The sequence below is a fragment of the Pan troglodytes genome, chromosome 2 (genome assembly GCF_028858775.2).
Source record: "Pan troglodytes isolate AG18354 chromosome 2, NHGRI_mPanTro3-v2.0_pri, whole genome shotgun sequence".
Classification (NCBI taxonomy): domain Eukaryota; kingdom Metazoa; phylum Chordata; class Mammalia; order Primates; family Hominidae; genus Pan; species Pan troglodytes.
Genome location: NC_086015.1, coordinates 189,889,083 through 189,901,826, shown reverse-complemented (window position 1 = coordinate 189,901,826; position 12,744 = coordinate 189,889,083).

The following is a 12,744-nucleotide window of genomic DNA, read 5'->3' as shown; positions in this document are numbered from 1 at the left end:
TCCACTTCTTCTCTCAAGGCAGGCCACAGAAGCTAGAATTTCTCTTCCCCAAGGCGGGTCATAGAACCCTTCTCCCTCAAAGCCAGCAATAAAACTTTATTATTCTTATTTTCCTCACATCAACACAGAGTGGGGAAACTATATTACAGAATGGTCCCCACCTGTAGGCCAACATTGGAAAACTACAGTTGATAATCTCAACAGAAGTGTGAGGCTTGATGGTATCAACATCCTTACTCCAATAAAAATTGGCCAGGCACGGTGGCTTAAGCCTGTAATCCCAGCACTTTGGGAGGCTGAGGTGGGTGGATCACCTGAGGTTGGGAGTTCGAGACCAGCCTGACCAACATGGAGAAACCCCATCTCCACTAAAAATACAAAATTAGCTGGGCGTAGTGGCGCATGCCTGTAATCCTAGTTGCTCGGGAAGCTGAGGCAGGAGAATTGCTGGAACCCGGGAGGTGGAGATTGCAGTGAGCTGAGATTGCGCCATTGCACTCCAGCCTGGGCAACAAGAGCAAAACTCTGTCAAAAAAAAAAAAAAAAAAAAAATTCGGCCTATTCACTCTGCTCCTTGTTCAGACTTTATTTTTTAAAAAAGCCTATAGAGCCATGTTCATGAGGACAAACCTAATTTTTCTTTTTCTTTCTTTTTTCCTTTTTTGTTTTTGACACAGGACATAGATGTTTGGACTATTTTCAATCTTTTTGTTTCTGATAAAAAATTATGTAAAGAAAATCTTTGTGCTCACCTGTAAAATATAACAAAGATTTCTTGGACAGATGTAAAACATGGTTTTGCATCTTATTTTATATACACTTATAAATTTCAGGTTAAATTTATTCTTAGATTCTATGCCTAATTTTTTATTTTATTTTATTTTTTTTGAGACAGAGTCTTGCTCTGTGGCCTAGGCTGGGGTGCAGTGGTGCAATCTCAGCTCATTGCACCTCCCAGGTTAAAGCAATTCTTCTGCCTCAGCCTCCCAAGTAGCTGAGATTACAGGGATCTGCCACTACGCCCAGCTAATTTTTGTATTTTTAGTAGAGACGAGGTTTCACCATGTTGGCCAGGCTGGTCTCGAACTCCTAACCAATAGTGATCTGCCTGCCTTGGCTTCCCAAAGTGCTGGAATTACAGGTGTGAGCCACCGCACCCAGATGCTATGTCTAATATTAAAAGCTAGCAATGACTGAGCCTCAGCACTGGCGTCCTAACTACAAGGAGCACCTTTAAATTCATTCAAGGTTGATTGAATTGGTTATGACTTTACTTTCCTGCCAAATCGTATTCCTCCCTAATTCTTGGAAAAGTTTTCATACTTTTTGTGTGATACTAGCAATTGCACTCCCTTCCCCAGGAGTGTTGTATCTCTTCCCCCGCTCCTCCCTCACACACACAGACACACACACACCCAGAGCCATAAGAACCAAAGACACTATGTGTGTGCAAATACCACTTAGTCTGGTACTGCTCATAACAAAGCCTACTTAGAAAACCAACCTGAGGGTTGAAGACTTCACAGTTTATGACATCATAGGACAAATCTGCTCTGCAGAATCCAAAGACGTTCAAAGAGGAGAGAAGCGTGTGTGTGTGTGTGTGTGTGTCTGTGTGTGTGTATGCATATGGGGAACTGAAGATGCCCAGCCAGAGTTGTGAGCTTCCAGTCATTCAGCAAAGGAAGAAGAGCTTTAGAAAAATCAGAGTAATATGATCAGATCGCCCCACCAGTGGCTCAACAATCTGTCCTCGTGTACACTTTGAAGAAAGCACAGGTGGTGAAGGGTCTCATTTCAAGTTGTTGTGGTTTTCTGCCATGGAGGAAAGTGTTGAAAAAAAGGGAACTATACAGCATAAAGATGGGTTTTCACAGATCCTGTCAAGGTAAGTGTCTGCTGGCTCTACCCTAAGTACAAGGGCTACAACTGGCTGGCACTCCTGTGCTCTAGAGGCCCCTAAACCCAGCTGTGAAAGGTGACCTAAGACAGGAGGATGGCTGTCTGCTAGACGTGAGCAGGCACCAGCACTGGGCTTCCCCATGGGTGGTGGTGAGGAAAACCATATCATTGCTGCCTTGTCCTTAAGCCAACCCTTCTGCCCTGGAGACCTGAGTTGCCTGTGCTTCAACACCATTCTTCATTCTGCCTTTCACAAAATGTACCACCTAAGTGATAAGGTGAATATCATTTCACTGAAAAGGTTCAAACGATATGAATATAAGAAGAGTGTGAAAAATCACCCATCCTGCACCCCAGCTTCTTCTCAGAGGTACCACTATCATTCGTTTTATATGCTTCTCCTTCTAGCCTTCTATTCACTTCATGGCTTGTATACACTGCAGTCTATTTAATTTTGCATTTTCTTTCTTTTTTTCTTTCTTTGTTTCTTTCTTTTCTTTCTTTCTTTCTTTCTTTCCTTTCTTTCTTTCTTTTCTTTCTTTTTCTTTTTCTTTTCTTTCTGTTTTGATGGAATCTCACTCTGTGGCCCAAGCTGGAGTGCAGTGGCATGATCTCGGCTTATTGCAACCTTCACCTCTGGGGCTCAAGCAATTCTTCTGCCTCAGCCTCCCAAGTAGTTGGGACTACAGGTGCGTGCCACCACACCTGGTTAATTTTTTGCATTTTTAGTAGAGACGGGGTTTCACCATGTTGCCCTGGATGGTCTCAAACTCCTGACCTCAGGCGATCCACCCACCTCGGCCTCCCAAAGTGCTGGGATTACAGGCATGAGCCACTATGCCCGGCCTAACTTTGCATTTTCTAAATGCATGACAAACATCAACCAACTGGCAGTATCTCTCATGTCTATTCCTCATTCTTATTGCCCTAATTCCCACTGCCTGGGTCTGGCCCTCATTCCCGCATACATAAAATAACTTCCAAGTTCATGTCCCTGTCGCCTGCCTGAGATTCCCCAGGCACACTGGGGCCTCTCCCACTCACCCACTCTGTATGCTAGCTCTCAGAGGTAGCTCCGTGCTGAAGCATGCTGTGCTATAACCTGGAGCAGAGTCTGGAATGGGAGTAAGGTCACTGAATGGAGTTCTAAGTTCCAGCACTCCTGTTCTCTACAACTTGCAATGCTCCCTCTCTGATACATTAAGAAGGGTACATTGCTTTGTAGCACTCCTGTGGTACTCTGTAGTACTCCTGGTCTGTCCTCCTGATTTCAGTTGTTTCACCAAAGAGGGAGTAGTTTATTTTGGGAGAGAGAAGGGAGGCTTCATGTCTTTCCATAATATCTTCAGCCACTCAAATCCACTCCAGGTAAGCAAAGAATCGAAGTGAAAACAGTGGCCTTGCTTTGCCTTAAGATGAGCCCACAGGCTCATCTCCCAAATAATGACAGCTCCAGAGCCCACACAGAACTTCTGGAATCCCCCTGCTTATATTCAATTGTTCCCCAACACCCTTCTTTGATTCCCTACCCACCTAGAAGTAGTGGTGCCAGGAATTCACCAGGAATGCCTTTACCCAGACCCTCTTCCTATGCAAATCCTACCCATGCATCACTACACAGCTGAAGCCTCTTCCCATGCAATCCTAATAGATCCGCCTTCATTACGTAGCCCCAGTACGTTTACCACTCCTGTGTTCGCTTGAATATTGTTGGGACCCAGAATACGATGTTCCAAACTGTGGTGCCTTGATATGCTGAGTCCTTTGAACTGAAGGAAACCAAAAGGGCCTCAGAAGCGAGGTCTGTTTGACCTTCTCCCACTCTATTTTCTCCTGCTCTCCTTTCTCCCTTAAGGCACCATAGAAACTAGAATTCTTCTTCCCCCAGGCAGGTCCCAGAAAGTGAAATACCTCTGCCCCCAAACAGCCATAAAACCTAAAATATAGCTCTACCCTCCCCTCTGGGCCTTTCTTTGTAGGAGCTGGCCATAAAGAAATTCCAGGATATACCCTGTCTGATAATAGGTCCTCAGATCCATGTTCCAGAGGGATTGGGCCCTATACCCAGAAGCAAGAATTGCCACACAGAGGGGCCATGGAGAACTCAAACTGAAGGCCTCGCTGGGTTTCCCCTGACCGTCTATTACTATGGGATCTTTCCCTATTAATCCAATCACATTTTATACTGTTGTACAGTCTTCGTCAACTTAAGCCTAACAACGAACAGTGTCACTTGTGTGTTTGGGTCTTCATCCTGAAGACTTCCATGCTATAAAAGCTTGGATTAAATGAATATGCTATGCTTTCCCTTGTTAACCCTTTTTGTTGTTGTAAGACCCTTATAAGGGTCGCATCTGTAAGGAAAGGCATCACACCTTTTTGCCCCTACGGTGGATATTGTGGTTTGCATTCACAAAACCTAAGCAAACTTTTAAATAAATTTAGACTATTCAGAGAGAGGAGTTTTAAAGGTAGGTTACAGACATGGGTTTGTCCTTAGCAAATGTGTATCTTCAAGTCTTGAAAACATAAAGTTTGAAGTTTTGTTGTGTTAGGATGGTCTAACTTGCCAGTTGATTCTCCCTGGAGTCCCTGGAGAAGGGTCAGTGGGAGCAAATGGGGCCCTTGTAGGGGTGGGGCAGGAACATGAGCTCAGCAGTAAGTCCAACCTGGATTCCAATCTAGCTCTGCCACTGACCTATGTGATCCCAAGCAAGACAGGGTCGCATAACCTTTCTGAGCCTTAGGTTTCTCACCTGTAAATGGTAGAAAATCATAATATTTTAACGGGGTTTTTGAGAAGTGAATGAGGTAATATTAATATATGTGCAGGGCGTGGTGATTAGTTCTTATAAACTATCTCCAAAGCTAGGGAAAGGTATCTAAGAATCCCTGCCTGACTGAAATAGCTTCAGGTTCATAGTCATGGGAGAAGGTAGATTGTAATGGGGAATTGTGTGGAAAACATGAAGAGAGGAAAAGATTTTGTGAAGTTCTGAGACAGAGAGGAAGGAAAAGTAGAGATGCAGTAGCTGAACACTGGGAGGATGGCGAAATGCATGAGGGAGCACTGTCCAGGGGGAAGTGGACAGGAGTGGTCGAGGCTGACCAGAATGTGTGTTTCCAGTGAAGGCTCACAAACAGGCCAGGCGCGGTGGTTCACACCTGTAATCCCAGCACTTTGGGAGGCAGAGACAGGCGAATCACTTGGGGTCAGGAGTATGAGACTAGCCTGGCCAACATGGCGAAACCTCATGTCTGCTAAAAATACAATAATTAGCTGGGCATGGTGGCAGGTGCCTGTAATCACAGCTACTTGGGAAGCTGAGGCAGGAGAATCTCTTGAACCCAGGAAGGGGGAGGTTGCAGTGAGCCGAGATCGTACCACTGCACTCCAGGCTGGGCGACGAGCTGGAAACTCCATCTCAAAACAATAACAACAAAAGAAACAGGCCCGGGCAGCGTCTGCCGGCAGTGTCATCAAGAAGACAGCATGTGGCTGTGGCAGAGGCCTATCAAGGTTCTAATTCCAGTCCCACATTTTCTGACTGTAAGATCCTAAGTAAGTAATTCGACCTTTTTGGTTCTCCTCTTTCTTCCCTAAGAAATAGTGATGGTACAGCCCATTTTCCTTGCCTATGTCCCTTTCCTCCTTGGAGTACAGGTAGACTTCATTTCCCCATCTCCCTTGCATTAGGTGTGGCCATATGACTGAGTTCTAGCCAGTGAAATGTGAGCACGAATCATGCATGCGCCTTCCAGGCCCGGCCCACAGAAACCACCTTCATGATCCTCCACTCTCTCCCCATGTGGGCTGGATGCAGAGGATCCAAGAGACAATTCTGAGGCCAAGGGGAAGGCAGAGCCACAGACAAAAGGGGCCTGGCATCCCGAATCACCATGCAGATGGCCACCTGCTGATAACCCGTATTGACCTGTAACATGACAGAGAAATCACATTCTCCATCATTAGGCCACTGAGTTTGTTTGTTCCAGCAACTGACCTATTTTGATACAATGATATTTTCTGTATAAGGGACTTGTTGGTAAAGATGAAATTACAAAACAGAAAAATCTTCAGAGTCATAATAAATGTTTACTGTACCAGGTCATTAAGTAAACATTTCTTGAACCCCTAGTGTTTGGGAGGCGCTTTAGTGAACAAACCAGACAACGTCTGTGCTGTTATATGGATGAAGAAAAAGAGGGAATCGATAAGCATCTCTCTCCTGTAGGACGTAAAGAGTGGTGGTGCCACTGACAGCAAGGGTGATGGTAGGAAGTGGGAGAAATTTTCCAGAGAAGAGTGAGGCGACTGGGCTTTAGACATTTGAGGAGGCAGTCATATTCCCTCTGTGAACATCACCTGTGAAAGTCTACAGAATATTTGCAAAGATTCATAGCCTTTTTAGCCATGATGACATAAAAAGTCTAGAAAGGCAAGGACACATGGTGTATCGTCTAAAGCCTCTAGTAGAACGTATGATCTCAGGGTGGGAATGGTTTCTTTCTTTCTTTTTTTTTTTTTGAGATGGAGTCTTGCTCTGTTGCCCAGGCTGGAGTGCAGTGGCATGATCTCGGCTCACTGAAGTTCTGCCTCCCGGGTTCACATCATTCTGCTGCCTCAGCCTCCCAAGTAGCTGGGACTACAGGCGCCCGCTACCACACCTGGCTAATTTTTGGTGTTTTTAGTACAGACGGGGTTTCACTGTGTTAGCCAAGATGGTCTCGATCTCCTGACCTCGTGATCCGCCCGCCTCAGCCTCCCAATGTGCTGGGATTACAGGCGTGAGCCACCGCACCCGGCCCGGGAATGGTTTCTTATCCCATTATTCCCCTGCAGTATCAGGTGTGCATGTGAAGAATGCATTTAATTGAAATGAATTGAGAGCTTCAACTCCTCTGTATTCAAGGTAGTATTGTAATTAATTCAAGCAATGTTCATGAAAGTACTTTGTAAATTATTGAACCCTATTCCAGTGCTTCTGCAGGAGGATACATTCCGAGTTATTAACCTCTGTATCTTTTGTCCTCCCTGGTTCTCATCTTTCTCTTCTCCCCATTCAAGCAGCTGACCTGGTGTCCATGCCTCCAGGAGGAATGTGATTCTTCAGGGCCACATGCAGCTACATCTGCCTGCGTGGCCACACTGGTTGTTTATGGATGGTGGCTGTTCTGATTCATTGTTTTATCTGGACTGATTGGTCAGTGCTTGTTTCATATTGGTTATGCAATACTTTGAGTATCACCATTGTAGTTGGAAGGTGTAGAGAATCTGAATTCTTTTTTCTTGTTTCAAATGATTGAGCTCTGATTTGAGAAGGAAAAGGAAAGACGATTTCAGCATGGAAAAATAGTCTTCTGGCCCTAAAAATAAATAAAGTGAACTTGCCTGAGACTAGAAAGAGAGCCCTTAGCTGAGGAAGAGGATATAAGAAGAGCAGCGGGGCCTGGGGTCTTTGAAGCAGAGGACACCTCTGCCCTGCTTTCTGGGCCTGTAGCCAGAAAGGCAGCAAGAAGCCAGGGAGAGAATAGTCACATGCCTTATCTTAGCAGTCATGTCCATTGCTAGTTACAGACACTCCTGCATCTACACTTTGCTACAGAAGTAGCAGATAAACCAGACTCAGAGTGATGTGAACAGGGTGGTGACTATCCCTTAGCAGGGGCGACTGTTGGGCTAATGATTAAGGATCAGACCTCCTTCTGGTGGTCACTACCAAGACAGCTTGGCACTGTGTGAGATTCTAGAACTGTGGCCCAACATGGTGTGGAAAATAGCAGGGCAGGGCAAGGGTACTCCAAGAAGGACTGGGGCTAAATTTCCCACTAGGCCAGTAGGATTGCAACATGAAATTGAAATAAATTTGTTCAGAACATAAAGTGATATTTCTTGTGAACATGAATTTACCATCATGATTTATGCCGGCAAACTTCTTTGCAATTTATAGCCAGAGGTTTGTTTGCTTCATGATTGAATTTAGAACTTATTTTTCCAAGAGGAAATTTATGTAACTAGAAATAATCACTAGGAGAGAATTTGCATCACTTTTATAATAATAATAATAGTCATGATCATCATCACTATCATCGTCCATCCTTTAAGTACCATACCTTCTTGGTATGCCCAGATGTAGCCCAAGCAGTAATAGAGACTGTAGAATTAGAGTCATGAGGGTGATTTTGGGTCCTGTTTGTGCCAGAAGGGGTGTGATGACCTGTTGACCAAGAAGGGGGCAATTGTGAAGGAGCTCTTTTGCTGAAGTGGAGGTCTGTCCGAGTGATCTTTTTCATCTGGGCGAGGTGGGAATCCAAGTTCTTGTGGCTTGTGGGGATGATGGTGATCTCGGGACCCGTGGGGTTTAAATGGAAGCTTAGCAGTAGGCGAATGCTCATGTCCACCAGAGTGAAAAGGATAGCCCAAATGGGAAAAAAGGATAGCCCAAATGGGGTTTACACCATTGATGATTCTATATTCCTGGTTATGGGACACAGAAAAGTGAATATCATCATGTAACACGCAATGAGAAGTTAGATATTTAACTGGATTTAGACCAATGGCGCCCAGATCTCGGGTTCCACAAATGAATTTGAAAAGTAGAATTTAAAAAAGGGTTCTGAAATTGTCATCTAACCCAGTTGATATTTAAAATATAAACAACTGTCATCTTCCATCATCATTTCACAAAAGGGTCAGAAATACAACTTTAGAGTAAAAGATAGTCCTATAGATGGATAAATGTTAGATATAAAAAACATTGTTATCAGCCGGATATGGTGGCTCATGCCTGTAATCCCAGCACTTTGGGAGGCCCAGGTGGGCAGATCACTTGAGCTGAGGCGTTCGAGACCAGCCTGGGCAACATGACGAAACCCCATCTCTATGGAAAAAAAAAGAAACATTGTTATCCTTATTTTTCTCATTTTAACAGACAGTGGTGAAACTATATTATGGCCTGGAACCCATGTGTGGACCAACACTGGGGAACTAGTGCCTTATCGATTTTTTTTTTTTTTTTTTTTTTTGAGAAGGAGTCTTGCTCTGTCGCCTAGGCTAGGGTTCAGTGGCGCGATCTTGGCTCACTGCAAGCTCCGCCTCCTGGGTTCACACCATTCTCCTCTCAGCCTCCGGAGTAGCTGGGACTACATGCGTCCACCACCATGCCCAGCTAATTTTTTGTATTTTTAGTAGAGATGGGGTTTCACCGTGTTAGCCAGGATGGTCTGGATCTCCTGACCTCGTGATCCTCCCGCCTCGGCCTCCCAAAGTGCTAGGATTACAGGCGTGAGCCACTGCGCCCGGCCTTATAATTGATATTCTTGATAGAGGTCTGAGGCTTGACGGTATGGACATCCCTTACTCCCCAAGGCTGAACACTTAACCTCTTCCTCCTCTTCCTTGTTTAGAGTTTAATTTTTAAAAATATCTACAGAGTCATGTTCATGGTGACAACCCTGCCCTTTGTTTCTCTTTCTTTCTTTTTTTAATTTGGGATGTGGATGTTTGGAGTATTTTCAGTTTTGTTTCTGATATAAAAAATTCCATGAAGCAAATCTTTGTACTCATGTAAAAAATAGAACTAAGATTTCTGGGACAGATGTAAAATATAGTTTTGCATCTTATTTATATACATTTATATAATAAATTTGAGGCTAATTTATTCTCCTTAGATTCTGTGCCTAATAATAAAAGCTAGGAATGACTAAGTCTCAGCGCTGGAGTCCTGACTGCAAGGAGCATTTTCAAATTCATTCAAGGTTGATTGAATTGGACATGATTTTACTTTTCTTCCAAATCTTGTTTCTCCCCAATTCTTGGAAAAGTATTTGTACTTTTCGTGTGATAATAGCAATTGCACTCCTTTCCCCAGTATGGGGCATGCTCTGTATCTCTTGTCTTTCTCTTTCTCTCTCTTTCACACACAATCTCTCTTACAAAGCCATAAGAACCAATTACACTATGTGTGTGCAAATTCACTTAGTCTGGCACTGCTCATGACAAAGTTGCTTAGACAACCCACCTGAGGGTTGAAGACTTTGCAGATTACGACAAGATCTTTTGGGCTTTTCAAGTCCAAGGCTCCTGCATCGTAGGACAAATATACTCTGCAGACTCCATAAACTTTCAAAGGAGAGATAAACCTGTTAGTGTGTGTGTGTGTATGTGTGGTGTATATGTGCGCACATGGGGAAGTGAAGATGCCCAGCCAGAGGTGTGAACTTCCAGACATTCAGGAAAGGAAGAAGAGCTTTAGAAAAAATAAGAGTAATATGATCAGATATCTATATCAGCTGTTCAGCAATCTTTCCTCGTTAACACTTTGGGGAAAGTGCAGGTGGTGAAGGGTATCACTCAAGTTGCTGTGGTTTTGTCATGAGCAGGCACCAGCACTGGGCTTCCCCATGGGTGGTGGTGAGGAAAACCACATCATTGCTGCCTTGCCTTTAGGCCAACCCTTCTGCCCTGGAGACCTGAGTTGCCTGTGCCTAGAAACAATGAAGAATGGTATTGAAGAGGGATTTTTGCAACTTCAGCTAGTCCCTTGGAGGAAAGTGTTGGACAGGAGGGCACCCATATAGCATAAAAATGGGTTTTCATGGACACTGTCAAGGAAAGTGTCTGTTGGCTCCACCGTAAACACAAGGGCTACAACTGGCTGGCACTCCTGTGCTCCAGAGGCCCCAACCCCAGCTATGAAAGATCGACTAGGACAAGAGGACAGCTGTCTGCTAGAAGAAACTGCTAAGCATTGAGGTTCTGAGTACAGTTTGGGAATCAGAGAGACCTATGTTAATCCTGGCTTCTCCATTTCCTAGTTGTGAGTTTGGGAAAGTTACACAAAATTTCTGAAAGCCAGCCATTGTAAAATGGGGATAATAATATGTACTCACAGGTGTAGGAAGGCTCTGTTATTATTATTATTATTATTATTATTATTATTATTATTGAGACAGAATCTCACTCTGTCACTGAGACTGGAGTGCAGTGGTGAGATCTCAGTTCACTGCAACCTCCGCCTCCTGGGTTCAAGCGATTATCCTACCTCAGCCTCCCAAGTTCCTGGGACTACAGGAGCCTGCCACCACGCCCTGCTAATTTTTGTATTTTTTGGTAGACACAGGGTTTCACCGTGTTGGCCAGGCTGGTCTTGAACTCCTGCCTCAAGTGATCCGCCTGCCTCTGTCTCCCAAAGTGCCGGGATTACAGGCGTCACGCCCGGCATTGGAGGGCTCAGTTAAATGAGAGTGTGCTGTAAAACATTTAGCCCCCAGCCTCTTCTCCGGCTTCCATGGTTCACGACTGGCCTTACATTACCCACACCAAACTCAGGAAGAGTTAGTTGGGGATGGGGATAGGGGAAGGAGGTGTCTTTTCTGGTGGCCACTAAGCAGAATTCTACAACTGGTTCAGGTTGAAAATTTCCACAGCCTGAAAAGTAACTAATATATGATTCCTTCCTTCCAGCTACGAACAATATGTTGTCAAGCCTCAGAAAAATCCTCAATGTGAAATCAGAATTAAAATTCTGTGTCCTAAAACTTTCTAGATAATTGCCCTTTGTTAAGTGTTTAAAACTCTAGGCCACCTTTTCCCAAGGAAATGGAGGCAGACACTTGCTTTTCCTTGTCAGTGGCATTATCTTGAGGTTCTAAAATGGCAGTAGTATATATGATAGTGTTTTGTAAACTGTAGGTCACCATGCAAATACTAGTTATTATTAGCAACAATTTCCTGCAGGTACATGGGTATCAATTTGTAAATAATCAGGTGAAAAATCCCACAGGACTATGCATGAAAAGAAATGGATTTTAATCTCAGCTTGGTTGTGAATGTTGGCAAGACCCTTCATTAGTTGAGCATCAGTTACCTTCTCATTTATCAAATGGGATCTTTGTGGGTGTCAATCAGTTGGAATGAATAAAAATACTTGCTGTGTAGGGTCTTAATAAAAGCTGGTTATAAACATAGGAAAAAAGCTCAATATCACTAATCGTTAAAGAAATGCAAATCAAAACCACAATGAGATACCATCTCATGCCAGTCAGAATGGCAATTATTAAAAAGTCAAGAAATAACAGATGCTGGCAAGACTGTGGAGAAATAGGAACACTTTTACACTGTTGGTGGGAATGTAAATTAGTTCAACCATTGTGGAAGACAGTGTGGTGATTCCTCAAAGACTTAGAACCAGAAATACCATTTGACCCAGCAATCCCATTACTGGGTATATATTCAAAGGAATATAAATCCTTCTATTATAAAGATGCATGCACACATATATTCATTGGAGCACTATTCACAATAGCAGAGACATGGAGTCAACCCAAATGCCCATCAGTGATAGACTGGATAAAGAAAATATGGTACATATATACCATGGAATACTATGCAGCCATAGAAAGGAACAAGATTGTGTCCTTTGCAGGGACATGGATGGGGCTGGAAGCCATTATCCTCAGCAAACTAACACAGGAACAGAAAACCAAATGCCACATGTTCTCACTTATAAGTGGGAGCTGAACAATGAGAACACATGGACAAAGGGAGGGGAATATCACACACTGGGGCCTCTAGGGGGGTGTGGGGGAAGGAAGAGCATCAGGAAAAATAGCTAATGCGTGCTGGACTTAATACTTAGGTGATGGGTTGATAGGTAAAGCAAATCACAGTGGCACACATTTACCTGTGTAACCTGCATATCCTGCACATGTACCCAGAACTTAAAATTAAAAAAATAAAAATAAATAAAAGCTGGTTATTATTTTTAGCTAAGTCTTTAATCTGATTCATATGATATATGAAATTATATGAAAATTATATGATTTTATAATATACATGAT